We start from the raw sequence: 24,767 nt of genomic DNA, 5'->3' as shown, positions 1-24,767 counted from the left end.
GACCGTGTGTCCCGTGTAAGTTTGGTTGCGTCCATAGATGTAGAAGACATTCAAAAGAGAAAATGGTGTGAGTTTACACATGAAGAAATGGCCATGGCTGCTTTTGCTCCTGAAATGAGTTGATTTGCTGATAACTCAAATTCTTAAGCTAAATGGCATTTTAATTTTTCTCCAGCCCTAGCAATAATTGTGCTCACCAAGATGAGAAATTCTGTTTTCAGGAGTTGATAGGCTCCAATTCCTATTTCATTTCTTATTTCTTTTTCTTAAATTATATGTGCTCCCTTTTGTTAAAAAAAAAAAAGATTTTATTTCAAAAAATTTTGAAATATCTAATTGTATTTTAGTTATATCATAGTCTCAACAACTATATACAAAGGTTTAGATCTAAGTACTAGACATTATTTTATTTTTTATACTGTAGTACCATACCATATAATGGTAAAACATAAGCATAAACAGGACTCATTTTCAAACAAATATAACAATTTTAATTACAAATAATTTATATTTTGAACAGAAAAATTATTTTTACCACAAAGATGGAAAATGATAGATATCAAGAAATAAATTAGATCAGGATAATCTTATACTTAACATATTATATGAGAAATAAAGTTAAGTAAAGAAACTCTAAAAGTATATAGAAATACGATAGTGTAGGTGAAACAAATTAATATTGACATTGTTACTAAAGTATTGACTTTAACTATTAACCACAGAGTAAAAAGTTTTAGTTCTGATATTCAGTTCTATATATATTATAGATAAGTAAATAAATATTCCTAAATTTTCTTTTGTTTATGGTGACGAGAATGAGGTGATTCAGGTCTATGTAAGCATGGCAAATAATTTTTATTTGGAATATTTTATCAAGGAAAATATAATTGTCTTATATTACTGTAATAATTTTGTGCAATGAAGAATTTTCATTTCTTAGATGTGAAGGAGAAACCTAGGCTTTTCTACAAGTGCTTCATTTTACACTGTCATGTTGGTTTGGCTATTTGTCAAAGAATCTTTTGAGACATTATATCTCATATCAGAACTGTCTTAGAGAATAATTGTTTGCTTTGGGCTCTTATGGCAGTAATTCTAAAATCTCTGGAGGCAAGGTTATTTACAGAATAAGGTGAGAAAATTTGGGACTTCACTAAAAACAAAGACAGTTTTTTCATGTAATTTTTGTTAAGCACAACTAGGTTTTGCTATAAATTTATATTCAATGAGGATTGGAAGCTACCAGTAAATTTATATTTTCATTACTGAGATCGATTACAATAAAATATAAAAGTATATAGTATACCTGTAACATAATATTCTAAATGTCTTTTACTTTTTCTTTGAAATATTTCTTTAAACAAAATTGAAATAGAATTTCTAATGTAACACATTACATAAAATTAAATATTATTCTTCTGATGTCTTTTAAATGAAAAATTCAGATTCAATCAGTTATATGAAAACTTAATGATTGTTATTTAATAAACAGATTTCTAATTCTTAGAAATTGTAAATAAAAGCATCATTAGTGACAGGAAATATATTTTTATCTTTAGTAAAACAAAATGTTTAAGTCATGAGAAGTAAAAATTAATAACACAAGAATTGTATTACCATATATAGAAACTAATATATATTCCATTAGATATATAATGCTTATCTATGATTTGAGAACATCTGAAAATTTTTCAGAACAAATTGAAGATATTTTCATCGGGCCAAAGCTATAGTGTAACAGGTAGAGCATTTACCTTGCACATGGCAGACCTAGGTTTGATCACGATATGATCCCCAAGCATTGCTAGGAATGAGTCCTGAATGCAGAGCCAGAAATTATTCTTGAGCATAGTTGGGTGTGGTTCTCTCCAAATAAAACTGAAGATATATTCAACTTGAATCACTGAAAATTAAATTAACCAAATGCCAATCACCACAGCCATGGTTTATTATTATGCTACAATTATATATAATATACAATTTTGTCTTTAAGTTTCATGGTAAGACTAGAACTGTATATTAATATGAAAAATATTATTATCAGTGAAAATCAATAGAATGTTAAGTGCTGTGTTTATCACAAAGAAACTGATTCTGTATATTTAAATTGGTCTAATAAGGAGAATATTAATTTTATTGTAAAATTCAGAGATACTTAAACTAAAACACATTAGAAGTCCTCTTAGATTTAGGTTTTGGCTTCACCCATCATACCTTATAAAAATCCTTATAATTTTATTGAAGAATAATTAGATACATTTCATAAAGTCATTAGATACATTAAAGCTCAACATGTTAGTATAAGCTTTTTCTCTTACTAATGCAGGTGTAGCTTCTTATTTTACAAGATACTTATTAATGATTGTAGGAGAACTGGATAGAGTGATTTGAGTTTAATTTATTTTGGAAATAATGATTTGTACAGTAATTGTAGAGAAGCAGCCACTTGTCAGATGGAATCAGTAACAAATGCAGTTGGAGAGATTTTCTGATACATGGGTGTTGTGAAATGTTTTACTTTGAAGTAAAAATGGACTTACTGAAAATAGCTTATTTTGAGAAAACATCTGGCAAACTGATTTTAAGAACTTTTTATGTTATTATATTTTTAAAATATTTTTTCTAATGTAGTTATCTTTATTATGAAAAAAATTAATTGCCATTATGATACTTAGTTTTTGTACTTACTTAATGATTCAATGTCCCATTTACCTTTCTCCTTATTATCGAGCTTGATTTGGCCCAGAAGTACTAATTCAGTATATGGGCAGAAAATATAGACAATACCTGAGATATATTCAAAGAAGTAGCACCTTTGGAGAATAAGCCTAATTAAAAACTGAAATTGATTGTAAACAATATATAACTTCGCAGTGGCAAAGACTAGTAGGCGTAATGAGAATGTTCATAAGGAAATGATGAGAAAGGTGAAGTCTAGAAAAAAAAATCCCTAGAATAATTGTTGGCTAATGAGGATGCTGAGGACATTTTTTATAGGCAATTATTTCTTTTTTTTGTTTTTGTTTTTTTTTTTTTCTTTTTGGGCCACATATGGTGCTAGGGACTCTGCATTATTAATCCTGGCAGACTCATGCCACCATATGGGATGAAGGGGATCAAACCTGGGTTGGTCACATGCAAAATAGCCTCTACTATAGCTCTGGCTCCAGTGTATTATGAATTCTTACTAAACAAAGAGCAGATAAATATATCAATGGTGACTATATGTTGAAATAAAATGTTAACTATTAGGGAACAAGTTATATACCCCTTTTTCCAAAAAAATTCTCAGTATTCTTTTGAAAAATGAAGGTAAATGAATAATTTAGAATCAGAATTGTTTGGAGCTCCAAAAATAGAAACTATTGTTAATAAATTTTCATTCTTTCCCAATACCTAAATTTTAGTCACATAAACATGACTAAAATTATTAATAGTTAAAAAAGCAGTAAGTGTATCAGATTGGTCTATTTTTTTAACATAATAGAACTAATTATCTCTTTCATTTCCTTTCTAATTTGTTTTCAAATTAATATAATTTCTTATTTCATAGAAATATATTATAAAAATGTCTGAGCTACATTTGTGAGACATATGTATATATATATATATATATATATATATATATATAAATGATAGTATGGAGATAATAACCAATGATAATAAAGATGATGGCCAGGAGGGACCGTCCCTGGTAGGAAGTTTGTCACAAATAGCAGGGAAGTAAGGTGAAAGCATAGATAAGACCACTATGACAATTATAGTTGTTAATGACCACTCTGATCAAAAACTGAGTACTGAAAGGAGATAAAATGATATGCATGTTACCCCTTCAGTAATAGTATTGCAAGCCACTGTGTCTTAAAAAAAAAAAGTAAGTGGAGGGGCTGGAGAGATAGTATGGAGGTAAAGCGTTTGTCTTTCATGCAGAAGGTCATTGGTTCAAATCCCGGCATCCTATAGGGTCCTCCGTGCCTGCCAGGAGCGATTTATGAACGTGGAGCCAGAAATAATGCCTGAGCACCACCGGGTATGCCCCCCACCCAAAAAAAAAAAGTAAGTAGAGTGAGAGAGGGAGAGAGAAAGAAAACTGTCTGTCATAGATGAGGCAGAGTCAAGGGCAAAGGATGTGGGACAGGGAAACTGGGGATTATCCCATTCATACTGGAACATTCTCTGTGGGAAATATGCACTCATGAAGAAATTAATATCAATATTTTATTATTGAAATAAATCATAAATAAATCATGGCGTTGAATTAACATTTCTGCGTTCAGAACCTGGAAATATGACCTAGTGGTAAGAAATTCGTTGTCTACATTTTTGACCAAAACAGGCAAATGTGATGTCAAAGTCATGTCTCATGGTCACACAGGTTCAGAAAAAAATGTTCATTCTGAATTCAGCATCATGAATTAGTAGCTGTGTATCTCAGTTATTCAATTAAAATTTATTTAATTTTTTGAAATCTGAGTTAACTATATTCTAATTTTGACACATTTAATTAAATTTTTTAAATATCACTTTCTAGGTATTCTGTATTTTTTTGTTTAGGCATATTAAAAACCTCTTCTGAAAAAAATAATTCCAAATATTTTAAAATAAGATTTATCAAAGCTATTTCTGATAAATACAGTTTAATAGGAACAAGAATTATTCCTTCCTCTTACAACCAAGAAAAAATTTCTGGGGGGAAAATATTATCAAATAATTAGATCTTACAGAATATAGCCCTCATTACTTACCATCCAGGTAGGCATGTGACCTCCCCCTTCCTCCAAAGCCCAAGAGGTATACCAGAAGGAGTATCCAATAGAGCTCAATCCACACCAACTATCACCCCAAAAATAAATCTCCCCAGAGTTATGGAGAGAGGAATTCCTCACTGTGCCACAAGAAGCAGCCAACAAAGCCCACTCGTGCCAACCACCCTAAAGTGAATTCCAGCCCTGCCACCTGGTGACATTAAGAACTTATTAGCTGGGGCCAGAGAGCTAGCATGGAGGTAAGGTGTTTACCTTTCATGCAGAAGGACAGTGGTTCAAATCCCTGCATCCCATATGGTCCCCCGTGCTTGCCAGGGGCGATTTCTGAGCATAGAGCCAGGAGTAACCTGTGAGTGCTGCCGGGTGTGACCCAGAAACCAAAAACCAAAAACCAAAAAAAGAAGAAGAAGAAGAAGAAGAAGAAGAAGAAGAAGAAGAAGAAGAAGAAGAAGAAGAAGAAGAAGAAGAAGAAGAAGAAGAAGAAGAAGAAGAAGAAGAAGAAGAAGAAGAACTTATTAGCTGAGCCACAACATGTATCAACAATACCCTCCCTCCAATCCCCATTTTATATTGATACCACATATTCTTTTAAAGATATATTTATGTAAAATAAATAAAGAGGGGAGAGACACCTCTAGCGAAACAGAAGTAGTCAAAGCTGTTCTCTGAAGATTGCACAGGTAGACAGCAGGGAGCTTTCAACCATTATAACCAAGGAGGGAGTTGAATCCCACAAGTAGGAGAGATGTTCTGGTAGTAATTGTATTCTCATCCCATATAAAAAGTTAAACACCAAAAACTGGCAAGAAACACCACAAAGAACTCCCAGAACAATGGAAAATGATTCTGGATACTAGTAAGGGTTGATGGCAGAATGAGCAAGTGGTACTTTTATATTTGGTTTTTGTATGTGTGGTATGATAATACTGAAACTTTGATAGTTGAACAATAACAATTACTCACATATTGAGTTGTGTAATTATTCATTTAAAATTCAGAAAAATCTTAAATCATTGAGTTTATAAAAACAATCAAAATATAAAAGATAATAATCATGAATAGAATAAATCGCAGCAAGAGAACTTGTTTTGTATAACTGAAGCTTTGATTTCTTTCAAAATAAAACCAATCTTCCAAAATTAACTTTTTAATATTTAAGATTAGATTATTTTTTGTTCTTTCCTGTTGAACAAATCTATTGTAATAAATTTAGAGAAGCTTTTAGAACAATGTTTACTTCTTACCATGTATTCTTTTTTATTCTTATATTCTTTTTATTAATATTTATTTAAACACTTTGATTACAAATATTATTGTAGTTGGTTTTCAGTCGTGTAAAGAACACTCTCCTTCACCAGTATAACATTCCCATCACCAATGTCCCGAATCTCCGTCCTCCCCACCTCACCCCCACTTGTACTCTAGACAGGCTTTCTACTCCCCTCATTTATTCACTTTGTTATGATAGTTCTCAATGTAGCTATTTCTCTAACTTCACTCATCACTCTGTGGTGAGTTTCATGTCGTGAGCTGGACCTTCCAGCCCTCTCTTTTGTCTCTGAGAATTATTGCAAAAATGTCTTTTATTTGTCTTAAAACCCATAGATGAGTGAGACTATTCTGCGTCTATCTCTCTCCCTCTGGCTTATTTCACTCAGCATAATAGATTCCATGTATATTCATGTATAGGAAAATTTCATGACTTCATCTTTTCTGATGGCTGCATAATATTCCACTGTGTATATGTACCAAAGTTTCTTTAGCCATTCATTTGTTGAAGGGCATCTTGGTTGTTTCCAGAATGTGGCTATTGTAAATGGTGCTGCAATGAATATAGGTGTGAGGAAGGGATTTTTGTATTGTAATTTTGTGTTTCGAGGGCATATCCCTAGGAGTGCTTAGCATATATTCTGATAGCTCATGCCTTCATTCTCTTTGTTGAGAATATGTTCTCAGGGGCCGGAGTGATAGCACAGCAGTAAGGCATTTGCCTTGCACTTTGCCAACATGGATGAACTCTAGTTAAAATACTACCATCCCATATGGTCTCTGAGCCTGCCAGGAGCTCAGAACTAGGAGTAACTCTTAAGCACTACCAGGTGTGACCCCTCAAAAAAATAAAAATAAATAAATAAATAAAAATTTTAAAAAATGAATATGTACTTAGCTTTTGGAATAGAGAAATTTATATGGTTCTATTAAGTATAGTTCTTCCACTTATTCATTTAAGGACAATTATCTATTGATTATTTTATTCAATTGAAATTTCCAATAGTGGGGCCAGAGAGATAGCATAGCTGTAAGGCATTTGCCTTGAATGCAGAAGGATGGTGATTTGAATCCTGGCATCCCATATGGTCCCTTGAGCCTGCCGGGGGCAATTTCTGAGCATAGAGCCAACAGTAACCCCTGAGCGCTGCCAGGTGTGACCCAAAAACAAAAAACAAAAAAAAAAAAAGAAGAAGAAGAAATTTCTAATAGTGAGAAGATATGTTATTCTCTCCTGCTTCTATGATATCACTATTACATTACTGTCAATATAATAGAGTCCAAGAGACTAAAATAAAGAGATAACAGCACTTAGTGAATGGGTCTGGAAAGATAGACATATGTTTTAAAAAGGTATTAGAAAGATTATTGAACCATAAAGAATGATATAAATCAATATTACATGATTAAGAAATGTTTAATAGTTACCTTTTAATAGTATCTTTTTCCCTTACTAATTTTATTTCCATATATGTTGGTAAAATAATTAATTCTTATCAAATCACTTTAATACCAATAATTTGAAATATGTTTAATTTTATAATTTTTAGATATTTGTGGCTTATCCACCTATAATATAATTCAGATCTATTAAAATTTAGGAGCCATGAGAAGTTAAAAGGGTGTGGTTTTCTCATAGGAGGCACACCTTCAGTTCTTGGTAACACATGGTTGCCTGAGCATTGCTGGGAGCTACCCTAAATACCAACCCAGCTGTAGACTTTAAGCATAGCCAGATGTAATACAGATATATATATATATATATATATATATGTATTATATATAAAACATGCAATTGTATTTGATTTCTGTCTTTATTAGTCATGTACATTGTTAAACTTTAACCCTGACTTTAACCCCACCTCTCAAAAAAAAAAAAAAAAAACCCGTTCCAGAAAAATAGTCTGTCTTGTCCTACAAGCTATAACTCTTCTTCAGCCAATTTATGTGTTTATATCTTTTTCTATTTTTCTTCTTATTGAATGAAGACAAGTTACATCACTCTCACTCAGCTTACAAGTCTTTCAGGTTATACATCAGTTTCATTTCACGTTAGATAAAGCATACATAATCTATTATCAATGGAGGAAACATAGAAAATGAAAGTTTAATAATGTTCACCTAACATTAGTATCCTAGAAGGGTCTCCCATTTGTGTATTCTAATTTAGTTATAAAATATTGAATGTTACTTGTTTCATCAGATGTTTAAGACCAATTTCTTCAGACAGTATTTATCTTTTCTTTTCTAACTCCCCTAGGTTCTGAAGAATTTCTATTAGAGTAATTTGGCTTTAGGTCTGCATTTATAAAGATTTTGAAGATTTCTGTTGATCTTTCAGAAAGTCAAAAAAGAAAAGAATTTATCTTAACACTCATTGGAAGCATTGATGTTAACATATATTTCTCTCAAGCTAAAAATAGTTTCATCATTCCTTTATGAACTTAAGAACTTCAAATAAGCTGATAACCTGATGAGCTTCTCTGGGCTTCTTTTCTTTAAAACATTTGATTTGTTTAACTTTTGAGTCACACCTGGCACATCACTCAATCAGAAATTTTGGCAGTGTCCAGGAATAATTGAAATGGAAACAACATCTCTACCAAACAAATTATGCAAATTAGCCCTTTGAGCTGTGCTTGAAAATATTTTTGGAGTTCTTTTTTTTTTTTTTTTTTTGGTTTTTTGGGCCACACCCGGTAACGCTCAGGGGTTACTCCTGGCTATGCGCTCAGAAGTTGCTCCTGGCCGGGGGATCGAACTGTGGTCCGTCCAAGGCTAGCGCAGGCAAGGCAGGCACTTCAGCTCTTGCGCCACAGCCTGACCCCATTTTTGGAGTTCTTAAAATGCAAAATCTATTTATTTAAACAGTTTTATTAAATAAGCCAATAGTTAGGCAATACATAATGTTTATGCAACATTTTTAAATTTCTTTATATCATTTTTAATTACAATTGGTAAATAAATTTTAAAATCTGAATAGTAAAGATCAATCAAATATTTGATCATCACAATCCATTTGAATACACTTTTTTCCTACCAAAATTAAAACTAACCTCCATACACAAAAAAACTGCCATGTGACATATAATGTATAGAGCACTCCAATATTATTATAATTAATACTATAGTTAAATGATTTATACATACTGCAATTTCCATATTATTAGACTAATATCTAGAGAGCTAGAGCTCTTCCTTACAGTTTAAAGTTACTAAAGGGCAGATTCAATATGCAAAGAAGGTCCATGTGATGACACAATTTATGCTCTTATCTTTTGTCAATTGTATCATAGCCCATAAAATAGAAGAAAATGAAAATGGACTAAGAATGGTGAAAGGAGGTAGTTCAGGATCAAGGAAATAGACTCTGAGGGATCACAGCTTTCTAATCCTGTTTTGTAATTCCTCAACAGGTGGTCAATTTATACACCATTTGCAAATCTCATAGTAACAGAAGTTTGAATATCTCACATTTTTCTTTCATTTCTAGATAATTCTATCCAGAAAGCATGAGGTGCTTTCTTTTACTGTGCCTCAAACTGCTCCCCTACAGCTATCACCTCTTTGACCTATTTCGGCCCTCCAGTTGGAATATTGATTGCAATTTCATTAAATTTAGAGCTTAATTTAGGGAGAATTGGCATTCTTACAATATTGAGTCTTCTCTTCAAGAATAATTTGAAGCTCTGATTAATTCAAATTTCCTTCAAAGATGCTCTGCACAGGTGGTTTTTAAGTAGTGTGTACTGTTTTGGTGGTATTGCGGCATAAAGGGTGGAAAAAAGTGTCTTTTATTTCAAAATATTCAGGTTAAGTTTGAATCCATCTTTCATTGAATTAAGATTTGACTTCAACAAAAGATTCTGAATGATATAAAGGAAATTGTCTACCTCACAGTGTTGTTCTATATATAAACATGTCTTGCATGGTTTCTTTAACATAATTGATATTCATTAACATTAGCTACTATAATGAATATTGATCACCCAGTCTATTTCCTTGCATTTTAAGAAGAGATTCAACATACCCACTCTTTCATGTTATATTAAAATGTCATATTCTTTTTTTTTTTGTTTTTGTTTTTGGGCCACACCCGTTTGACGCTCAGGGGTTACTCCTGGCTATGTGCTCAGAAATCGCCCCTGGCTTGGGGGGACCATATGGGACGCCGGGGGATCGAACCGCGGTTCGTTCCTTGGCTAGCGCTTGTAAGGCAGACACCTTACCTCTAGCGCCACCTTCCCGGCCCTAAAATGTCATATTCTTTATAATAAAAATATTCTTCTCAAAGTGACGACAGTTCAAATATTTAAAATAGTTATAGCTTATTTATAGTCGATATATTTTATGCCATACATAAAATAAGGCTACTGAGAGTACATTCTTGAAAGGCAACTACTGGGCTTAACATTGACAAATATTTATTAGTTATGTAACTCCAGAGAACTTTGTTTCAATGTAGTTTCTCTGTCTATTAAAATTTTGGCATGGGGACTGGAAACAATACCTACCCATCTCGCTATTTGAATATTTAAAGAGATAGCACAAATGAAAAGTATTGTAATGGCTATTTTATCATAACCATTGCTATAATTGTTATTTTCGAATCAAGATGCATTTATAATGGGATATATAAAACAAATACATGGAAACTATAAAGCTGGTTTGTTCCCTTGTTTAGTATGCTCAATAAGAAAATCTTCTAATCCTATGCTTAAATTTTTAACTGATTGTCACTTTGTTCATCTATTGCAAGGAACATGGTGGGTTTTTCCTACAAAAAATAGAACTTGAAGAAGACAGTGTTCATTAGAAATACTTTAATATTTCAAAGGCTGGTGAGATATTACAGTGTATCAGACATTGCCTTGTACATACCTGACCCAGATTTGATCCCTGACACACAATATGATTCCACAAGCCTCTCAAAAGTGATTTCTGAATTCAGAGCTAGAACTAACCCTCAAGGACATCTTATGTGGCCTAGAAACAAACAAGCAAGTAAGCAAGAATAAACCCAAAAAGAGGAGAAATAACTCTAAAATTCTAATTTTCCATTCACAAAATAAGTGTCATTTCTTGGTATAAGTCTTTAAAAAATTACATGAAACAAATGACTCGGGGCCGGCAAGGTGGCGCTAGAGGTAAGGTGTCTGCCTTGCAAGCGCTAGCCAAGGAAGGACAGAGGTTCAATCCGCCCGCATTCCATATGGTCCCGCCAAGCCAGGGGCAATTTCTGAGCTCTTAACCAGGAGTAACCCCTGAGCATCAAATGGGTGTGGCCCCCCCCAAAAAAAAAGAAACAAATGACTCAATTTTATCTGTTAAATCCCTTGAAGCTTATTTATTTTTTCTTCTTTGTTCATTTTAAAGAATCTTTTAAAAATAAGCCCAAGGGGCATTTGTTTTGACTTAGTTTTGACTTAGTACATCAGGTAAGGCATGGCCAACCCAGGTTTGACATCCAGCATTCCATAAAGTGCCCTGAGCCCATCAATAGTAACCTCTGAGCAACACTAAACGTGGCCCCCAAACCAAAAATAAAAATAAAATACAAATGGTTCTTTACTCACACATTTTTTTTTGGGCCACACCCGTTTGACGCTCAGGGGTTACTCCTGGCTATGCGCTCAGAAATCGTCCCTGGCTTGGGGGACCATATGGGACACCAGGGGATCAAACCGCGATCCGTCCTACGCTAGCGCTTGCAAGGCAGACACCTTACCTCTAGCGCCACCTTCCCTGCCCCTACTCACACATTTTGTATCTGAGCATTTACAGTAGCCCATATAGCTTTTGAAAGCAATCAATGGTTTGTGATTTAAGTGGCAAAGCATTAATCTGTGCCTGGCTGTGATCTGCCAAGCACATGGCTCTAACTCCATAACACCCTGGAAGGTGTGATACCTGGTATTATTCAAGCACTGCCAAATTGAAACTACACAGTACTAACAGCTAGCAAAAATAATTTCTTAATCAATAAAATCAGTGATTTATAAAATTAATACTCATGAATATGTTTTTAAACACAGAGAACACCTTTGATTCAGAAAAAAATGACAAAGGAGATAGTTCAATTGATAAAAGCTCATCTAGGCCCAGTTTGGCTCTGGCTTGGTTTTTCAGCATGACATTCTCCACTCCCACAGCATTGCTACATATTGCCTTAGTTAAGAACAATAAAAAGGAAAATAAATAAAATATCGCATGGTCAAAATCTTAAGAATAAGAATATTTTAAATTAATTGTAATAAAATTAATTTGATTAGAGACAGAGCCATAGTACAAGGAGTAGGTTTGCCTTGCATGAAGATGACCCAGTTTCAATCTCCTGCACCCAAAATGGTAACCCAACCTTTGTTAGGAGTGAATCATGAGTCAGGTGTGAGTCCAGCTGCTTGTGGCCCCAAAACAGCCAGCAAATTATTTAGACTATTATAATAGTTAAGAAAGCTATATTTGTGCTCGCTTCGGCAGCACATATACTAAAATTGGAACGATACAGAGAAAATTAGCATGGCCCCTGCGCAAGGATGACATGCGAATTCATGAAGCGTTCCATACTTTTTATTTATTACAAAAAAAAAAAAAAAAAGAAAGCTACATGTATTTTAAGGGTACTGATTCATGATCTTCAAAGTACATGTTTGTACTTTGTGCTTTGTACTTTGTGCTTTGTTCTTATTGTGTTATGCATACTAAAACCACCACCAAAATAACAATATAACTTCCAAGATTCATTAGATTTATACCCCCTTTTTTTAATTTTTTGGGGGGCCACATTGGTGACACTCAGGAGTTACTCCTGGCTATGTACTCAGAAATCACTCCTGGCTTGGGGAACCAAATGGGACTCTGGGGGAATCAAACTGCAGTCTGTCCTAGGATAGCGCGTGCAAGGCAGACGCCTTACCGCTTGCTCCACAACTCCATAGATTTATGCCTACTTTTATACTCTCCACCTCTTCTGATAACCACAGTGCTGCAGTTTAAATTTATTAATTTGTTTACACTTAGAACCTTCACCTCCATTACACCTAGAAAAGAGGCCATCAGATAGCTACCTTTCTGCTCTGGCATATTCCCCTTAGCTTGACTCTAGTTCAGTTTCATCCACATTGTTATTATGATGAGAATAATTTTTCAAAATATTATAAGGAGCTAAACCTTTTCAGGTAGGTTCAGACCATAAGGCTGAAAACTCTAGACTATTTTCAAAATGGGATTTTTCCAAGCCATCTACCCACACTGCCACCAGAAAACTCAGCAGCCTCCATTGACACTTGCCTTCTAGAGTTCATCTGCCAGCTGAGACTATTCTACAAAATTCCAAAAGAAAACAAGGCCCTTTTATATTTTCCAGGTGACCTTAACTGAGATAATTAATACCTCTATGGAATTCTCAGAATAGGTGGAGGGCAGGGTCCCCTTTCTGCATGACCTAGAGCAGCCCAGAACCACACCTACACCTTCTGACAGATGACTTAGCTCTACAATTAAACCTTATTAAACTGTCAATTGACCAAATTTGTTTTTGATCAATAAATCCTGCACCTCAAGATTATATAACAGTGTCATCCCAGTGGTATCACAGGAAAATTAATGTGAAAATTGCTTTTAAGTTGAGTGAGACTAAACAACAGAAGGTTCAACTAGCATCAACAAAAGCCCAGTTAAACCTTGGATTTTAGCAACACCATGGGGAGATACAGCAATTTTTCTTATTTTAAAATATCTTTATTTAAGCACCATGAAGATACAATAATTTTTCAAATTGACTCTTGTTGCCATAAGTTTTGATAATTCCATTTGCTTTTGTGTTTTAACAAACAATATGAAGTAAATTAGTTTGTACCTGCAAGGTGTTGGGTGAGTGATTGGAGATGCTGGTGAAATAAAAAGGTTACACTATACCAAAATCTGGAAACAACGCAAGTGCCTAAAAACAGATGAGTGGATCAAGACACAGTGGTACATCTACACAATGGAATATTGCACAGCTGTTAGGAAAATTGAAGTCATGAAATTTGCTTAAACATGGACAGAAATGAAAATTATTATGTTGAGTAAAATGAGTATGAGGGAGAAGGATATACATAGAATAATCTCACTCATCTGTGGGGTAAAAGAAAAAAAAGAAGATAGTATGCTAATAATATCCCGAGACAATAGAAATGTGGGCCAGGAGAACTAGTCTATTGTAAGAAGGTAGCCACAAGTAGTGGAGCAGTGCAGTTAGGGTAGAGAAGGTATAACTAAGATAATTATAAATTGAATTGATGATGCTAGACAAGAACTAGGTGCTGAACAGAGATAAAGTCATATGCGTGCATATTAATTGACAATAGTGCAAAGCACAGTGTCTAAAAGGGGGTAGAGAGAGACAGTGAAAAACAAAGAGGAGAGACAGAGGGAGGGGAGGCTGGTGGGGAGAAAAGGAGGGAAACTGGGACATTGGTGGTGAGAAATGTGCACTATTAATGGGTTGTGTACATTTTACTACTTAAGTTTAATCTTAAACAACTTTGTAAGCATGATTGCTTAAATCAAAGGAGGGAATAAAGGTCACACTAGTGTTGGAATTGGTGTTGAACATTTAATGTGTGGGAAAATTTCATAATAAACAACTTGGTAAATCATGGTGTAATAATAATTTCTTTAAATGAAAACATTATTGGGCCAGAGAGATAGCACAGTAGTAGGGTGTTTGCCTTGTATGTAGCCAACCCAGGACCAATGATGGTTAGAATTTGGCATCCCATATGGTCCCTCTACCCTGCCAGGAGAGATTTCTGAGTGCAGAGCTAGGAGTAATCCCTGATCACAGCTGGGAATGAACTGAAAACCAGATAAGTAAATAATAAATAAAAATAAATAGAAAACATTATCATTGTGTCAAGTAGAATTCCCTACCTTATTTAGCATTGGTCACTTGTTTTTCACATGGCTTTTCTCCACACACTATTAAAATAATGCTGTAATGAACATAGGTGTGTGTATATCCCTTTAATTTTGCTTTTTTGTGTGTTTGCTTGTTTTCATTGCATAGAAAGGAGTAGAATTGTTGTATTGTATATTAGATTATTGTTTTACACCTTAAGAATTCACCATAATGTTTTCCATATAACATGACCAATTTACAGTCTATCAACAATGTATATGGGTTTCTATTTCTCCACAAATGAGTCAATAGTTGTTCCTAACCTTTTTGATATCAATCTTATTTTAGTGTTAAGATGATGTTCCACTTTCATTTTTATTTGCATTTTCTAGGAAAGGATAAAATTGTATCATGTGTCTATTGACCATCTATATAGTTTCTTTGATGAAGAGTCTGTCCAACAGTTCTACCACCCAGTCCCTATCCAAATCTCATTTTTTTTATTTTGTTGTTCATTTTCTAGTTAAGTTTAATGAGATTTTTATATTGTCTTTTTCAGATAGGTTATGTGCAAATAATTTTTTATACAATAATATTGGGCTAGAAAATTAGTGTAGGGGATACGACATTTGCATGCGTGTGGCCAAATCGAATTAGATCCCCAAAATAGCGTATGGTCTTCTGGGCAAGGCCAGGAGTGATTACTGAGCACAGTGACAGAAACTAGTCCTGCATTGCCAAATATGTCTCCAAAACACTACTCCTTAAAAAAAAACACTATTAATTCTCCTTAGGTCTAGTGGTCGGCAACCTTTTTTTTTTAACTGAGCCAAATCTCACCAAAACCCACGATTGGAATTTATTTTAAGAACCACGCGCACTGACAGAGGCTAGGAACAGAGTCCTGATTTGGGAGCGGCAGCCAGGCACACAGAAGAGCCAAATTAAAAGTGTAAAGAGCCACATGTGGCTCTCGAGCCGCAGGTTGCCGACCACTGGCAGAGCAATATTAAGGTTTGCTTTATACTTAGCCTTTCCTGCCTCGGTAGCCCTAATAGTGGTTTGATTCCCAACACTGCAAATGGTCACCAGAAGAGTTTGGAATGGTCCTTGAGTACAGAGTAAAGTTTGACTCTTGAGGGCCTGAGCACAGAGGTAGGACGTTTGCCTTGCATACAGGGATGTAATAAGAACCTGGTTCACTCCCCAAAGTCCCATACGGTCATCCAAGCCAGGAGCGATTTCCGAGCGCACAGCTAGGAGTAACCCCTGAGTGTCACTGGGTGTGGCCTCCACAAAAAAAAGAAAAAAATAGTTTGACTCGAGTTCTGTTGATCGTTGTCCTTGTCCCCTATAGGAAAACAGCCCTAAGACTTTTTATTTATTTATTTATTTTTTATTTTTTTAGCCCTAGAATTTTTTTAAAAGAAGAAACTAAGCCTTGAGGCCCTATTCGGCCATGAGCCTGCTCCTGTTCCTTTAAGGAAGATATTATTAATTATGAGTGGTCCCCTGTAACTACAGCAGGAGGGCAAATGAGACTGGGGTATATAAGGTTGGAGCAGCACTGGGGGCCCCTGCCAGGTTGTCAGAGAAACTGCCTACCTGGCTTCCTGCTCTTGATGCTTTTTGCTTCTGTACTATTTGTCTTTCTTGGGCCATTTCTCTGGCCAACATCATGCTCTTGCACTAACCTTGGCCTTTCTCTCTTTCTCAGCCCGAGGGGCTAGTCATAAGGCCCCTTGCCTCCTTGCTTTGCTTCTCACTTAATTAAACCCTGCTTCTGGCCCTCTCTCGTTAGGCTTTTGATTGGCCCAACACTCCCAACCAAAAAAACCCCATTTTATTCTTATGACAAATGTGAATATTTTAATTGTTGCAACAAGATAGAAAAATTCAAGTGTATAATCTTTAATTTTTGTTTCTTGAGATAGTTTTGAATTTAGTTTTAGCTCAACCACTTTTATCTCCAAGTAATTTCCTGTAAACTATTTATGCAGAATATAAAAGTGCATATGTTCTGTATTATTTAAATGAAATAATAATGTCAAAGCAAATGTGGACACAGACAACGCTCCTTTTCCCTTCTGTTCAGTGAACACATTCCCTCCTTTTAAAGGGGAAATTTCAGCAGACTGAATTAGTTATTAAGTAAAACTGTCTGTAAGGTAAGGACAAATGGTTATTATTTTCTTTTTAATGTATAAGTAAACCTTTGTAAAAATCATTGTACCTAAATTAATTGGTTAAATATAGTTATTCAAAGCTATCTACCAGAGCTACAATCTCCTGTTTCCAGTTGTAAGCTGTTTGTCCTCTATTTGAGTTCATCTGAACATTTGAATGGGCTTGCTGTCTTTTTTCTCACTTTGTGATAAAGGAAATATAGCATTCAGAACACAATGAAACGTGCCTAGTCAACTAGCCAGAATATAATTAGTACCTTTTGTGACTTTATTTTAATAATTACTAAAAGTCCCATAGTTACTAAAAAAAAGTTATAGAACTCCTCTCTGTTTTAATATTTATTAGAACAACTTATTGGAAGTTGGGAAAAATTAATTTATTTATGGCTTAAGAATAATTTGGGTTTTTTATTTATTGTAACTATTAAACATGTATTTTTAAGGATGTAAACCAGGATAGAAAACTAGGTTGTTGATATCAGATCAGTTATCTAAATGTAAGTGATTCTTAAATTATTTCTACATTATTCAAGAGTTTTGAACTTAAAATATGTAAAACAAAGTTAGAATTGTCCTTTCTCCTGCACAGTTGATAGGTTTTCTACTACTAACACTCATCCCAGCTAGATCTAAATCACAAATCTTGTTCTCAAATTGAATAAATAAAATATCAGAGTCTAACACTTTTTAAAGTAGTACATTTTATATAGATGAACAAGGCAAATAACTTTTATTCAAAAATGTTACAAAATATCTCTATATTTCATATAATTTGCTTCATTCAAATTGTACACATTCAAAGCTGCAAGCATATATAGTATATTGTTTAAACATCTATATAGTAGGAATCAAAATAAGTATACTTCAGAAAAAGTTTATATGGAGATTCCTCCAAAAACTGGAAATCAAGCTCCCATATGACCTAGCTATACCACTCCTAGGAATATACCCTAGGAACACAAAAATACAATACAAAAATCCCTTCCTTACACCTATATTCATTGCAACACTATTTACCATAGCAAGACTCTGGAAACAGCCAAGATACCTTTCACCAGATGAATGGCTAAAGAAACTGTGGCACATATACACAATGGAATATTATGCAGCTGTCAGGAGAGATGAAATCATGAAATTTTCCTATACATGGATGTACATGGAATCTATTATGCTGAGTGAAATAAGTCAGAGAGAGAGAGAATGATGCAGAATGGTCTCACTCATCTATGGGTTTTAAGAGAAATGAAAGACATTCTTGAAATAATAACTTTTAGACACAAAAGAGAAAAGAGCTGGAAATTACAGCTCACCTCATGAAGCTCACCACAAACAGGAATGAGTTTAGTTAGAGAAATAACTACTTTTTGAACTATCCTAATAATGAGAATGTACAAGGGAAATAGAAAGCTTGTCTTGAGTACAGGCGGGGTTGGGTGGGGAGGAGGGAGATTTGGGACATTGGTGATGGGAATGTTGCACTGGTGATGGGTGGTGTTCTTTACATGACTGAAACCCAAACACAATCATGTATGTAATAAAGTTGTTTAAATAAAAAAATTTAAAAAAAATGATAGAGTTAAAATACCTTTGTAAAATGTAGGAATCAATTTTAAGATCAAATTTTTGGTACAAATATTTGAATATGTTTTTTATAATTTCTCTGTAAGTGAAATTAATAATTAACAATTTTCTACTAAATAAATAAAATTTAAGTATATAAATAAAATTTTGCATGTTTTTCCTTTAAAGCATGACTATAATATAAAGTCCTCTAGCATTCTAGAAAATAACTGGACATGCAAACAGCTAACTATAGAAAACCCAAGCAAATTCTGTGCAAACACAGGATATTGCTAAGACAAAGTTCTTCCCCAAAGAAGTAGGTAACAATAACATTTACTAGCTAACAAATACATCCCATATTTATAAAAAGTATTTCTGCATACTATTTTATATCTATTAAGATATCTCTGGAATTATTAATAAACTTGCCTTCAAGATAAAAGGGGATTAAATTCAAAGATAAGAAGTAATATTACCTGGTCCAGAGGAGAAATCGAGTATTAGACTTGTCTTGCATGTCGACAATCTGGGTCAAAGCTCTAGCACTACAAATAGCCCCCTCCCCACCCCCCCCCCGAGCTCTACCAGGAATGATCCTTGAGCACAGAGCCAAGAGTAAATCCCAAACAGTACCAGATATGGATGTAAAATAAAACAAACATGAGAGATAAACTAGAAGTACCATGTCTAATTTGATAATTCTAATGAATAATTTGAATATGATATGGACAAAGCATAATTGTTGGACTTATTCTGCTCTTTATAAAATATATTTATTCATTGAACATAAAGTTCTTACTCTAGATATAGCTCTCTTCTTCTAGGATATATAGCTTTATTATGATAAAGAAAATCTTTATCATAAAAAGCATGAATAGACACATTATAACATAAACTTGTGCAAGTTTACTGGAAAAGAAAATTTGAACAAAGATGTTCAATTAACAAGATTTTATAAAAGTGGAAGATATGTCAGTGAGAATATCTTCACAAATTTCTATTCAATTCATTTAATTTTCTGATTTTTAGGTATGCTCTAGGACTTGATTTCTTCATTCCTGGGTTATGCATCTCAACATTTCTTTGCAATGTCTTCTTTTCCACTTTGTTGCTGTTATTGTTATTAATGTTCTTTGGAGAACTCTTTATTCATTGGTGGTTAGAACTATAAACTATAACTTATCTTTGTTTTTTACCTTACTACTTTTCTTTAATTAAAACAACTTAAGAATTCAGGCTATATATTATCTTTTTTTTTTACTAATATTGTTTTGTATACTAACCATGTTAACACTATTTTTAATTGTGGAATGAAAGAGAGGGTACACAGAAGTGTTTAGGGCTTACTCCAGATTTTTTGCTCAGAGATCATACCTGGCTGCACTTAGTGTTAGAAGATCTATATGAAGTGCCTGAATTGAACAGGTGATGGCCTTAACCAAATACTATCTTTCAAACTCCAACAGTATTTTTTTTCTTTAAAAGATTTTTATATAGATAGTTTGAGTCATTTGTTGATTTTTTGAGCATTCTCTTTAAATCTAACATTATTTTATAATATTTTCTCTTAAATATCTAAGGAAATTATTATGAATTAATTGATTTCTTTTTTGTGTGTGTGGTTTTTGGGTCACACCCGGCAGTGCTCAGGGGTTATTCCTGGCTCCAGGCTCAGAAATCGCTCCTGGCAGGCACAGGGGACCATATGGGATGCCAGGATTCGAACCGATGACCTCCTGCATGAAAGGCAAACACCTCACCTCCATGCTATCTCTCCGACCCCGGATTAATTGATTTCTATAGTTTTTTTAATGTACCCACTGTTTAATTAGTTTGTGGCTTTCCAGAATTATCTAATCTTATTGATGAAGTAGTGTATAACATATCTGCTTATTTTATTTTCATTTCTATGCTCATACAATATCATTATTTCTCTTTTTTTTTGGGTGGGGGAGTCACACCCGGCAGCACTCAGGGGTTACTCCTGGCTCTATGCTCAGAAATCGCTCCTGGCAGGTTCAGGGACCCATATGGGATGCCGGGATTCAAACCAATGACCTTCTGCATGAAAGGCAAACGCCTTACCTCCATGCTATATCTCCAGCCCCTTTATTTCTCTTTTCTTAATTTTAAGCCAATTGCTTTTCACAAATCTAAATACAAAATGAGATAAATGTTTGCATAATGTAAAAAATTATATATTTTCTTTCTCATTTGTGAAACAAGTACTTTCTAATGAAAGTAGACTATATATATATATATATATATATATATATATATATATAATATATATACCAAGAGGTATATAACATATATGGAGGACCTTTATTATCTAATTTGATAATTATTTTAAACCAATAGTGCATGTATTATCATAATTTATAAATAAGGACACAAAAGTATTACCTGAGTTAATAAAATATTTGATATTTTCTGGGCAGCAAATGACAGAATAGGACGAATTCAATCTTATTTCTAAATCAAGTAAAAGACATATTTTTATTAACCTAAAATACAGCCTATTTTCCTCATGAGAGAATAAAAAGAATCAAGTTTGAAGCTGTGGTAGTTTCATCTCTACTATTCTTTAAGTAGAATGGCCTAAAAGGTATGAATGGAAAAGAAAATAAAAAAGATGAAATGTTTTCTTTTTCAAATGGAACAAGGGTAATAATCAGAAGGACAATATAAGAGCTCATTAGCACTTAATGAGAAACTCTGATTTATTGGCAATGAAGGTTGGCCTCAGTATATCCAATGTCTCGTAATGTGCAAATGATACTGAAGTGGCAATGAAAGCTGGTCAAAAATCGAATAAAATGAAACACAAATAGAAGTCTGTATACAAAAGAAAATAGAATATTTCAAGTATCTATTTAAAATATTAATAAAAAACAACTTTTAAATAATAAATAAGTTCTATGAATGGCCACCTTGAAATAAATAAGCAGTATAGTTTATTTTATTCTATTCTATTTACATTATGCTTCTACTAGCATATTTGTTGTTTCTATTTATTTTTAATTTTTTTTTTAATTTGGGGGAAATACGTCTTGGCTTTCTCCTGACTCTGCTCTCATGGATGACTCCTAATGGGATTTGGGGTAGCTTATTGGGTGTCAGGGATCAAACATAGGCTATAGCCAGATAACAATAATAAAATATTATAAAATAAAATATAATAAATATAATAATATTAATAGAAAAATCACTAAAACTGAGACAAAAATTAATGTAATACAATCAGAAAAACTGGAAATAAAAAGAACAGTTCCATTCTATATAGTGCTTAGTTCATAGAAACAATACTACATTAGAAAAATTAAAATAAACCTATGTTATAAATAAACAATACTTGGTAATTTAGCAGGCCATGTGGAAGGACAAAATGTAAAGTTAATAATGCCCAAACTGTAACTCTGAAAATAAATTTACTCTAACATTAAATCTATTTCTCACACAGTTTTGTTCTTATGTACACTTTAGCAACAGATAATTATTTGAAATTACTGTTATATCATAACAGACATTTAAAGAAATCTGTAACTATTTTAAAATACAAAATAAAATAGAAGGTTTTCCTTATCTTACATTTCCTAGAGAGGAATGATTAGTGTTTTTATCAGTCTAATATCAGCCTAATTTGTTCATGAGCTTACTTTTCTAGCTTTATATTTAAAACAACGTATGTAACTGTCTCATTTTCATATGGAAATTAGTGATAATATATTCCTCATAGGGATTTCAAAGGTACTAGATGAGATAGTATGTGAAACATTTAATATTTCTATACCATTAAGTGTACCTGTTATTAATACTATGCAAGTAAATAATATTAAAGTATTTCTATTTTAATTAATTATGTGTATTTGTTTCACAAACATTTTCCTACTGTGATTCCCTTCTGAACTTGTTTTCTTCCCATGGCCTTTTGTCCTGATAGTTGCTTCCCCAGTTGCATGCCATGGCTCCATTTAAACAATTCCAGGGGAAATTTAGGGACTCAATTGAAAAATACTAACTGTCTATCAGAATCTAAATTCTAAATTTCTCCACATATTTATGTTTTATAAAGTTTTTACTTTACATGTACAGGGTGACAATAGAATCAAGAGACCCATTCTATAACAAATTAAATAGAAAATGAACCTGTTATACTGGTAGACCCCGTCTAAAGGTGGAGGTACTCGGAGCGGAGAGATAGCACAATCGTAGGGCATTTGCCTTGCAAGCAGCCAATCCAGGAAGGACAGTCATTCAAATCCTGGCATCCCATATGGTCCTCTGTGCCTGACAGGAGTGATTTCTGAGCGCAGAGCCAGGAGTAACCCTGAGTGCCACTGGGTGTGACTCCAAAACAAAAACAAGCAAAAAAAAAAAAAAGATAAAAGTGGAGGTTCTGGATTACATGCTGGAAACTCTAGTGGAGGGAGGTCAACTCTGGTGATGGGAATAGCCCTCATTCACTGTCACTATAGTCCTCAAATAAAACTACGAAGGACTTGAAATTCACAATGATCTGAATAAAAATTTAAAAAACAAAAGGAAGAGAAGTAAAATGCCTGTCCCACAGGCAGAAGAGATAGATGAGTGGATGAGGACTGGAGACTTTGGTGTCAGGAATTGTTCAATACTGAAGGGTGGTGTACATTCTATAACTGAAACGCAATCATGAACAATTTTGTATCCATAGTTCTTAAATAAAGTAATTAAAATAATATATGTATTTTAATGGAAGAAAAATATATTTATTTACTAATCTTTATAGGGCTAAGTATATTGGATGAAGTATTATAATGAAAGTAATATAGTTGCTATTTTGGGGGGAGAAGAATAGTATATTATCCTATACTCTGAGATCACTCCTGTATCTGTGGTCCATTGAAGCCACTTGTGGTGTTCAAAATAAACCTTACCTTCTGACTTATATCTCCAGCACAAACATCATTTTTTTACTTTAATAATTAAAAGCATCACAGAAAATTAATTCAAAACATCCAATGTTTTCATGTTTGCTTTTCCAAAGCAGAATTCTCAAAAAATTGATAAGGTAAGAGTAAGCATGAACATCAATTTATCTATGGTATCATAACTATAACAGTTCTACAGATGGAATTTACAAGAAAGCAATATATGAACAAAAGCTCATAAAAAATAGGATCAAAGTCAGAGTTGAGGGGCTGAAGGGATGTTACAGTTTGTAGTGTGCTTGTCTTGCATCCAGCCCACCCAGCTTCAATCCCCAGTTTTTCAGATGGTCTCACAGAGCACTGCTAGTAGTAGTAACCCCTTCATATAGTTGAATGTGACAATTAGCCAAACCAAACTAAACAACCAAAGAGTTTAGGCAAGAGGGGAAAATTAGAGTCATGGGCCTAAAGAATTTTCATAAAACATTCTATAGAAGCTGGATAGTACAGCAGGAAGGACTCTTCATTTTGCACATGACCAACTAGGTTTGATCATAGCAACATATATTAAGCCCGAAACCCTCAAGAGTGATCCCTGAACTCAAAACCTCCTGTAAGCCCTGAGTATAGCACAATGAGTGTGGCGTGAAAACAAACAAACAAACAAACAAACAGAAAATATCTAATTACAAGAGTTCAGAAGTACACTTTATTTTTCTTGGCTTCACTAATCATTTTCATCGTCTTTCTTAGTTCTTTTTTTTTTTAATCTTTTACTACTATTTGCTTCTTCCACTATCATTAAGCTTCCTTTGTTCTCTGTTATAGTTCTCCATTGATTGCTTTAAGACCTAGTCCTAAAATAAACAAAAGCAAACAAACAAACAAGAAACTAGATTAAAAAATAATAAAAGAAGTAGAGTGGCCTCTGATAGGGTGTTTGGCGTGCAAGCAGCAGATTCTGTTCCCCGAGAGCAAATATAACCCCAGAGCCTACCAGGAGTGATTTCAGAGTGGTGGGCCAGGAGCACCAACGGGTGTGGCCCACAAACAAACAGATCAAATAAACAAAAAAAGAAAGTAGAGTGGAGCTCAGGACTTTTTCCTGCTTTGTACTTAGAGATGAGTCCTAGCAGTGCTCAAGGAACCACATATGATGCCAGGAATAAACCTGCTTTAGACTTAAGCA

At 33.7% G+C, this 24,767-nt stretch overlaps 1 non-coding gene across 1 annotated transcript; it reads left to right on the top strand.

Annotated features, from left to right (window-relative positions):
* Positions 1 to 12,499: 12,499 nt before the first annotated feature.
* On the top strand, positions 12,500 to 12,606 carry LOC126010516 (U6 spliceosomal RNA). Its single transcript, XR_007496541.1, has one exon. It is a non-coding gene; the product is annotated as a U6 spliceosomal RNA (small nuclear RNA).
* The last annotated feature ends 12,161 nt before the right edge of the window (positions 12,607 to 24,767 follow it).

Source organism: Suncus etruscus, chromosome 5 (genome assembly GCF_024139225.1).
Source record: "Suncus etruscus isolate mSunEtr1 chromosome 5, mSunEtr1.pri.cur, whole genome shotgun sequence".
Lineage (NCBI taxonomy): Eukaryota > Metazoa > Chordata > Mammalia > Eulipotyphla > Soricidae > Suncus > Suncus etruscus.
Note: the sequence above shows the minus strand (reverse complement) of the source record. Positions and strands in the feature narration are given on the sequence as shown.